We start from the raw sequence: 10061 nt of genomic DNA, 5'->3' as shown, positions 1-10061 counted from the left end.
TAATAATGCCCAGATTGATAAATAATGCCAGCCAACTTCTTTCTGCAACTTCCACCAAATGCTTTGACATCATTCTTAATTTTTCTGTCTCCCTCATTTCCCGTTTTTTGGAGGGAATAACCATGATTGAACTCAGGGGCACTGGACCACTGAGCCACATTCCTAGCCCTATTTTGAATTTTATTTAAAGATAGGCTCTCACTGAATTGTTTAGCGCCTCAATTTTGCTGAGACTGGCTTTGAACTCGCCATCTTCCTGCCTCAGCCTCCCAAGCTGCTAGGATTACAGGCCTGTGCCACTGTGCCCAGCCCCTCGCTTCCTTTTGTTCCTGGAGTGCCTTTTCTCAGAGCCCAGTCCTGACCATCCTGTATCATGTCCTCTTGTATTTCTTCTTCTCCCAAGTTATTTTGTCCATGGGACTTATTTCCATTCAATGCCTATTTTCTGTCTCTCTATTATGGTCTGAATGTTTGTGATGCCCTCATCAAATTCATATGTTGAAATCCCAACCCCAGAGTCGAGAGCAAATAATAGGAGGTGGGGGTCTGCTGTCATAAATAGAATTAGTGCTCTATAAAAGGGGCCCACGTAGGTCATTCCGTCCTTCTGCCATGTGAAGTTAGAATGAAAAGATGGTTGTCTAGGAAGCATGCTCTCTCCAAACCTGAATTTGCCAGCAGCTTAATCATAGACTTCTAAGCCTCCAAAATGGTGAGCAATAAATAAACACATGTTATTTATAAGTTACCCATATATAATAATTTTTTCAGCAGCCTGAGTGGACTAAGGCAGTCTCGTCCCCATCCCCACTAGATGATAACTCATGGTGGTGAGGGTTTTGCATAATGTGCATAATGTGTTCATTGCTGTCTCCTTGTCAACTTGTGCATGGTCTGGCACTATGTTGTTCTTGTGAGTATCCATATCAAGAAAAGCTTTCAGCCCTTTGATTGAACCAGAAACTATCTGTAAGTCATCTCGCAGGGACCCACTGTGTTACTTCTTACACATTTGGAATCATAGGGAGCTTTTCTTTGATGCTATTCAGCAGCAACAGAAGCTAACTTCATATTCTAGGACACTGCTCTGTGAGAAGCTCCCAGAGGACAAATTGCTAGATCCCTTTTAGAAGGAAAAAAAAAATAATAATATCAAGCTTGCCATATCAAAAACAATGTACGAAGTTTGCATATTATAGAGATGCTGCTGCTGCTGCTGCTGCTGCATGGCAAAGCTTCCGGTTGCCCAGTTGCCAATCACCAGCATCAGGATCACCTGGGATGCATGCTCAAGTAGGGACACCCAGGACTCACACCTGACTGTCCTACTTTATAGCCATGATTCCTACATTGCTCATGTTAGAATGTTACATCAGCAGTGACAACAGCATCTCTTGTCCCTGACTGCCAGGGGATATACTAAATAGCCAATAAGTGGCCCAAGGGGCCAGATGCTGAACTAAGAAAAAGTTAAACAGTCCTAACGCCTACCATTTAAGATCCATAGATTGATGGAACATAAAGTTATTGACTAGAGTTGAAGGGAAATAACAAACCTACACCTGAATGTGAAGTCAGGCGCTTTTATACCATGCATGGATAGAGCTGGCTGGGTGGGTAATGTTTGCAGATCACTGTATCAAGAAACATACAAGAGGATAGATGTCTACCTACATATGTCAGAGCTATCTAGTCGAGAAGAGGCAGAGAGTCATGATGGAAGTCTATAAATGCTATGTTTGCCAAGTTTAGCTTGACTATGCTGAATTTTTATGAGTCCTATAAGCATGAATTCACATGGGAAAGTCTATATTTCAAAGAGTAGTAGGGTACTAAATTTACAAATTCTCCAAATACCCAGAATCTGTGTTTTATTCTCATAATACTGAGTCATGACATTGTGTTCTAGAACACCTAGAATTTTACAAGATTAATTATGTAATTAACTTCATTTCTGTGATGGAAAAAGAAGAATGAGAATTATTAATGTCTATTTTATCCCTAAGAGTTAGAACCTGGAAAAACTTCTCATAGTTTAAATTAAATATAAGAAGGGAAGAATATTATCAATATGCAACTTGATAATTTAGTTTACTAAAATTTACCTAGGTGTGTGGAGAGATCAGCCAAGATCTTTAAAATCCATAGGCCCAAGGGAGACTTGCAGTCAAAATGACTATGGCGTCCAATAATTGATGAAGAAATAAAATAAAATCTGTCTTGAAACCAGCAAATTGCTTTTCTAAGAATATTTTAAAATTAATCTGAGTAATTTGTAACAAAAATTTTTACTAATATGAGATTCTCATGAAAGATTGAATTACTTCAGAGTTTTACTATTTTAGCCAGGATGATAGTTTTCCATAGCCCTCTTTACTCACCTGTATCAGGATCATTGGGTTTGTCATATGTTTCGAGGGTGGAACTCAGACCAGGCACTTAAAACCTTATTTCAAACATAAAATACAGCCTGCCTTGTCCTCTTTTCATCATTATTCCAAACTCAGCTGTATATGGTAGCCACAGATAAATTCTTCATCTGTCACAGTCTTGTGGGAGTCTGACTCCATAAGGTATTTGGATGCTCTGAAAATGATTTCTGATAACTGTCTGACTGAAAGGGACATCTGTGTGGGGGTTTGGCAGCTGAACAGAAGACTGCCAACTTTGTATGGGTCTGATTGTTTTTCTTATTCTAGGAGATTAAAAAAATTACAACCACCAAATAGGGGCAGCATTAGCATTTCTGTCTGGGGGAGGCTGAAGGGTATCTTATGCTTGAAAAGGAGGGAGATTGGTCTTAAAATGCATTTGAATAGCACAAACATGGTTTTACTTAGGATGTATGTTATTAGACAACCAAAAAGAGCAAACTTTTTCCGAGATGCTGTTATCCACATCTTATGTAGATTGAGAAAACCTCAACAGTCAATCCCTATCAAAGAATCAAATCACCAAGGATATAGGAGGGTGGCGTATGGAGATTTTGAGGGCTAAAGCCTTACAGGTCACCATTTGTTGCTTCCAGAATCCTTCAAAATCACTGAAGTAAATCAAAACAAGAGCATGCTTGCATGGCTAACTTGGTAAATGTTGGCTGGCATGCCAATCGTTGGTGTTCTCTGAACGTTGACTGACATGCCAATTGTTGGTGTTCTCTGTAGGATCGGATTCTATCATTAGTGGGGAAGAAACTTGGGCTGGGGGCCGGCATGAAGACAACAGCATGATTTATAACTTTGGTTGGGGAACTGTAGGCAAAAAGAAAAGAAGCCATGCTTTCTTTCCTTTTAAATGTGGCATTTCCACAGTATTTCCCATAATATCTTTTTGTTAAGAATATTAAAATTTGTCCCACCTCATAGGACCTTGAGAATCTGCAAGAAGAGCAATTGTTCCATTGGTTCCCTTGGTATTGGCAGTTTGGGTAGAATAAGAAGTTGAAAGGATTAACTTGAGCCTTTGAATCATTCCACGGAGAAGAGGAAGAAGGGTGTTTTTCTTTCATTGGGATTCACTCGCTCCTGAATGGGTTTGATTCTGAGACAAAATTAAACTTATGAGTCACAAAAGTCTTTCAGTGTACTTCTTCCTTTTCAAACATATAAAGATCCATTGGTAAGAAGCATCTTGGCAAGAATATATGCTGTGAGTATTTAATTCACAGTGCATTAGGTTTAGATTTGATTAAGATGAGGTCTCTTGGCCATTACAGCTGTTCAAGGACACTACGCACAGTTTTTATGGCCACTGCTGTTGTGGTATACGCAACTTGGGAATGAGACACACAAGCATGCGCATGCCTGAAAACAGGGAACCACTGAATAGCAGAACGCAAGGGAAGACCTAAGTGGTTACAGAATTGAGCCACAACATCTTTATATATCAGTGTGTCCACACTACATAAACGCTTTAGGATTTAGCATCCTACAAACTAGAAACTTGAGAAATACAACATTATGGCAGTGATTCCCATTAGGACTGGGAATTTCTTATACATAAGTAAGAAATGAAGAAGAAATTCTAGCATTTAGCATAAATCTTATTTGATGACCTTGGAGGATCTACCTAATGAGTCTAGAATTTTACAACATTCTCTGGCAGGAAAAGTCACAGCATTAGTGACAATGTCGTCAATGTGAATGTAACAGTGGGAGAATTGTTTTGGACTTCCCGAAGCATGATGTTTATGCCCCAAGCCTATTCCCCATCAAAGTGAGGACTACTTAGATTCAAAGTTGCTTTTATCGCTCACATATCCACCACGTTTTGTGAGTGGTGTATTTTAGTGCAAATTGCTCTTCAACAATTTTGGCTTACTGAGTTTATTGAGCAAAACAACAATTATTAATAAATAAATAAATTTAAAAAAATTGACTTCTCATCATAACATAACCCAGTAATATTGTTTTTAATATTGGGGAAAATAAGATTTCTGTTCCTCAAATTGTTGAAGTTCTATGTCAGCAAGAGATAATTCTACAGATTACGAAGATGTCAAAATTCACACCATTGCCTAATTAAGCCTTTTCTCCAAACGTATCCCCTAAAGCTTATAATGTTTGTAAATTGTCTGTTATTACAGACAACAGAATTGCACACAAAATTAACTCTTTAACATAATTATGATATATGAATAAGTATAATGGAGGATATAATTATGAAAATATCATTATTTTGATCTTTCAATTAAGTTCCTAGTACTGACATTAATGCTGCAAGGTACAAATATACTTGATAAAGATAACTTGATAATGACAACTTAATATAGCAAAGACAGGAGAAAGGAAAAGACAGTTTTAAAGTTCTATTATACATATATCAAAGTTTAAAAAGTTGAACCATATTTTAAATGCCATAGGCTAGTTTATAATTTAAAAGAACCAAAGCTTATAATTTCCAAGAACCCAAAACTAAAGAATAGAGTGCAGTACATTTTTGGGAATAATATTTCTATTGTTCTAAGTTATCTGGTTTTCTTTGTATTTTTATCTAATATCTCATATTTAATTTTTTTCAAAGCCAGGCAAACCTATGGGCATGTATTTTAAAATTCAATATAGTATTTAGCTTAATAGGATGGAAAATACACTTCAGTGTACCTGTACTGTTGCTATAGTATCCAAGTCTTTCAAAATATAGTAATTTCTTGGAGTTAATTATCCTTTACATGGATAATCACAATACTGAAAAAAGCCATTAGGTTTATATTAGGAAAACAATAGACATTCAAAAGCTTGTGGGTTTAGGACTAGAAATATATTAAGACCCTAAGGCTAAAAGAAATGCAAAAAGAAATGATAGGAGAGAGGTTTGAGCTGCAGAGTAATTAACCCTCAAATGGCTCTATTTGAACAAAAAGCATTTTATGGAACTCCTCGGGAGCATGGTGATAGTTTTCCAAGCTATGAAGTTCCTCAGACCTGAAACTCACATCTGATAATTTCTCCTTCACTTGAAACTCTTAAAAGGAATGTCTGATATGGTGGGGAAGGTAATGAGCTGACTGTAATTATCTTAAATCTCAATAGATTCTGTTTTTTGTTAAGTTTGTAATTGATCTTTTCAATATTATTTCACTATGCAAGAGACTCCATGAATTTCTTGTTTTCCTCTACAACTTAAGTCTTTTAGTTTGTTATGCTGCTTAGTTGCTGTATACTTGTTATATTTCTTAGAATGAATATGTGCTATTGCCTAAGTAAATTAGAATCTATAATTATGAAGTTATTGTGATACAAATTTTTCCTACTAAGCTTTGTCAGATGAAGTATCTTAAGCATATCAATCATATTCAAAATCTCAGGAGATAATTTTCCTAATTTGTTCTTTAAAAAACCAAGTGAATGATTACTTTGGCATTAAAAAGGGAACTTTTATGTAATTTGAGAGTTCCATGTGTTCTCATGCACTTCCTTTGGAATACTACATGGCTAATTTTTAGCTCTGGCCTTTGGTGGGGTGGAAAGATCAAGAGAATGTGGTGGGTGTTGCCGTAGGAGGTTGTTCAGCTGCATGACTGGCCTCCTAGGTAACAATCAAAAGTAGATTCACCAGGAGACTAAATAAGGCAAATTTAAGTATACAAACTCCTTTCAAGGGTGCAGGAGGGCCCCACTAAGGTCTTAGTATTGTCACATACATAGTAAAAATTATGGTCTCTTTCCAATGTACTTCCTTCTTACCTCTCCTAACATTAGGCTGCACTGGGGTGGCTGTGGGTATGTTTGGGATCTGGCTAAGTCACAAATGAGTTGAGAATTCACACATTGAGTTGGCTGGGATATATTAGTGCAGTTTTTGTCAGTTCTTTGTACAATTAAATGAGCTCTCACTGTCCTGGTGCCACCACGACTTCCAAGGACACTCCCCCAGTCCTTGTGACAACTGATCTGGCTTCTTGACATGAAGGTGTCAGGTGATTTGGAAGGATGTTCTGGAATGTTTCAATAAGACAAATAAGAAATTGGACTCAAGTTATTAGATGTAGATGATGGATACCTTCTTTTGTCCTTCAAGTTTATTAAAGTACTGAGAGAAATTTTAGAATAAAAAACAAATCTAAAACAAAATGACTAGAGAGAATGATGAAATCAATAGAATTTATGCAAACACCCAGTATGTGATTATAATGAAAAATTATTTGGATCATAGGAAAAGCAACAATTCAGAGAAAGTGTGATGAATATCTAGTAGAAGTAGTAAATAGGTTCTTGGATTTGAACCATATAAGTGAATGATATGAAATCACTGAGAAAATATTTAAATTATTCGATGATTTAATGAAAAATGCTAATAATATTAGAGATAATAAAATTCATTTATGCCTTTACATTGAAGTTATCAATGACAAACTGATTAATGAATACCGTCCACTTGAAAGACACACATTAATCACAGCAGAAAATGAAAACCTCAGAGTGAAATATTCAAGTTAAAGGATTGTTTTCAGGTATGACAACTATTATAAAATACACATATTATTAACAACAATTCAAGAAACTGAAAGTAACTGTTAAAAACTATCAACAATAAAACAAATTTCCATCAACCAAGTAGAAGAAGGTCAGCAACCATAGTCCATGTTTTTGTATGGCCCATAAATTTAGAATAATCTTCACAGTTTTAGATAATTGGAGGAAAGCAAATAATAATATATGACATATGGACATTATATCAAATTCAAAATTCAAGGTTCATAAATAAGTTTTATTAGAGTGCGGCCAGGCTATTCATTTATGTATTATCCATTGCTGCTTTTGTGCTACGATAAGAGAAGACAACAGTTAAGAGGGAGATTGTATGGCTATCAAAACATAAATATTCACTATCCAGCCTTTTCTAGAAAAATCCCTTGCCAATTGATGGTAAAGACTGATACTCCATTTATGTATGATCTATCAAAATGTATAAATGCATTCTACTGTCATGTACAACAAATTAGAACAAATTTAAGAAAATTTTAAAAATGATAAAATTCTTCCCATGATAAATAATATTAAAATTCTCTGTTATATAAAGAGGTGATCAAAGGGTAGGTAGCCAAAATACATAAGAAAAAAAGGTACTGTAGTATTGAAACAGCTAATTTCATAAGCATATCTTGTTATCCTTCTGGATTTTAGATTTGTGGTATTTATCAGGCTTTAGAATTTGTCATTAGTTTTCTCATTCTAAATATTCACTTTCTAATTTTGTATTTGTAATTTTGTCTTTTTCTTAATTTCCCTCCCAAATTCCTTAAGTTCTAGGCCCAACAAAACTGGATATGCCAGTGTATAATAAACTACATTTTCTGTCTAACTGTAGCTTGAATGCAGTTCTCATGCTATGTGTCTGTCCTATTTATAAACATCACACATTAGATTGAAATTAGTTTTCAGAGAACGAACAAGCATCTGGGGCAAAATAAAGAAAAAATTTCTACTAAATGTTTTACCTTTTTAGAACTTGACCCCCTGCTAAAACTTTCTCAAATATTGTTCCTAAATAGCGGAAACTATTGGTTTGAGCCTTGGAGTGGCACATTATTGCTCAGAGGGATTTTTTATGACTAGGTTTAAAATGGAAATGCCAACAGGTTTAATTATGGTCCCACTGTAGAGGGTACAACACATTAACATTATTGCATGAAAAAATACCAATATGCTCTTTGAATATATTGAGCACCTTTAATATTTTCATTTGCATTTATAAAAACTTACATTTAAATTTTTCATGAAAGCCAAATAAGACTTTACAGGGAAATGCCCTCTCAAGGTCTTTCAGTTTCAAATTCCTTATTTTAGAAAAGGTGATAAGAGTATGTGAAGAATTATGATTATCTGTACAAATCAAATGGGCTTGCCATTCTCCATTATGGCTCTCCTGAGGATGATATTTGACTCATTTTTCTTTGGGGCAAATAGTGCTATAATGGACTGAACATTGAACTGTTAGGCATTTAAGAGAAATGCAGCTATAGATATTTAAATGACTCTAGACAGTGCTGTAAGAAGCTAGATGGAGCCATTGGCTACAATATTTTGGGCCAACATTCTTTTCCTTTTTTTTAAGACCATATTCATGGCAGAAACCAATGGTTATATAAATAGACACTTCTTGTATCTTCTAAAATTTTGATTATATGCTGTAGTGGAATGTTCTTATTCAAGCTTCATTATCTTCCAAGATACCAGGTAGTTAGGAATGTCTTACACTGCTCCCTTTGACCAAAGGCTCTCTTTGACCAAAATCTAGCAAGGCTTTTTGCATCTTAAGGCCACATCTTCAGGATGACTCTCCTGTAGCCCACCTTTAAAAAGTTGACCTGAAAAAGTTAGCAATATCGATTCTTTCTCAGACTTTGAGACACATGTTTTCCTATCATTCAAATCTGTCTCTTCAGAGACCTAAGTCATCTCTTTGAAATTCAGACACCCAGAGAGATTAGGCCCTCTCCTTGTTTCCCAGTCTCTGTTGGGAGGCAAAGGGTTGGTGCCTAGCTCTGTATTGCCACTGCCTCCTGTCATAAGGACAGAGAAGGCTGTTTCTCCTCAGGATAAGCACCAATGAGAAAACCCAGATGGCCTAACCACGGGGCTACCTCTCTCTCTTGATTCCCTTCAGTGCCTTTCCATTAGCACACTCCAGCATTTAAAACAGCTCCCACTTTTCTTTTGATGGAGTCCAGCTCAGGTGACAGTGGCTTCCTCCCCTATTGCAATAGTTATTGCTGAAATAAAACCTGTCTTTACTGCTTTTAACTAATGCCGACTTGGTCTCTGACACCACGTTAATTCAAAATATACTAATAATGATTCTATATAGCATTTTAGTTCTTAGGAGTCTTAGAAGAGTGATAGCCAGAAGGGGCTTAGAGCTCATTTCTTTCAATTCTGTTTTACAATAAAGACATAGAAGCTTAGAAAGAACAAGTGAAGCATGAGCCAGTAACTGTGGAGCTGAGATTAGATGACAGTGCTTCCCACCCTCCCCTGGCACTCTTTCCATCGCCAGGTCCATGGTTTTGGTGCCTTTATTCTCTACAAAATCATTTTCATTATAGGAGGAGGGTTGGGTCTTGATAATGTCTAAAGCAGTTTTGCTGCTAAAATAACTTCATTTTTCAGATTTAAGTGCAAAGTTTGACAGAGGTCATGTAAAACAAGACTAGTTGTGCTAAGCAACAAAAAAAATGAGATTTCTTAGATCAGGTAATGGAATTCAACAATTTGATCAATTATCATGTCCACTGAATTAGAAATTGCTCCCTCCCCTGACCCACTAGGCTAGGACTGGTGTGAAGATTTAGTTTAAGATTATAGCAAATGCTAGCGTATTAGAGCTGTTTTACCACATAGCCCTAATTCCTAAATCAAACACAGTTGCCTTCTGTTTATTTCTGAATGTGATTTCTTTCCTGCGTGGGTGTTATATCCCTTAACAACAAGACTTAGTTTTGATGTATTTAGCATCAGCAGTGGGACAGAGCTGAACTTCTTTGATTCTCTCATCTTCACTATAAATATAAGTAAGCAAACTAGGTTACTGTAAAAGATCTTTGGGGTAAAAAGAGAATA

This window comes from Sciurus carolinensis, chromosome 15 (assembly GCF_902686445.1).
Source record: "Sciurus carolinensis chromosome 15, mSciCar1.2, whole genome shotgun sequence".
In the NCBI taxonomy this organism is placed as follows: Eukaryota; Metazoa; Chordata; class Mammalia; order Rodentia; family Sciuridae; genus Sciurus; species Sciurus carolinensis.
The sequence above is the reverse complement of the archived record's forward strand: the minus strand, read 5'-3'. Positions refer to the sequence as shown.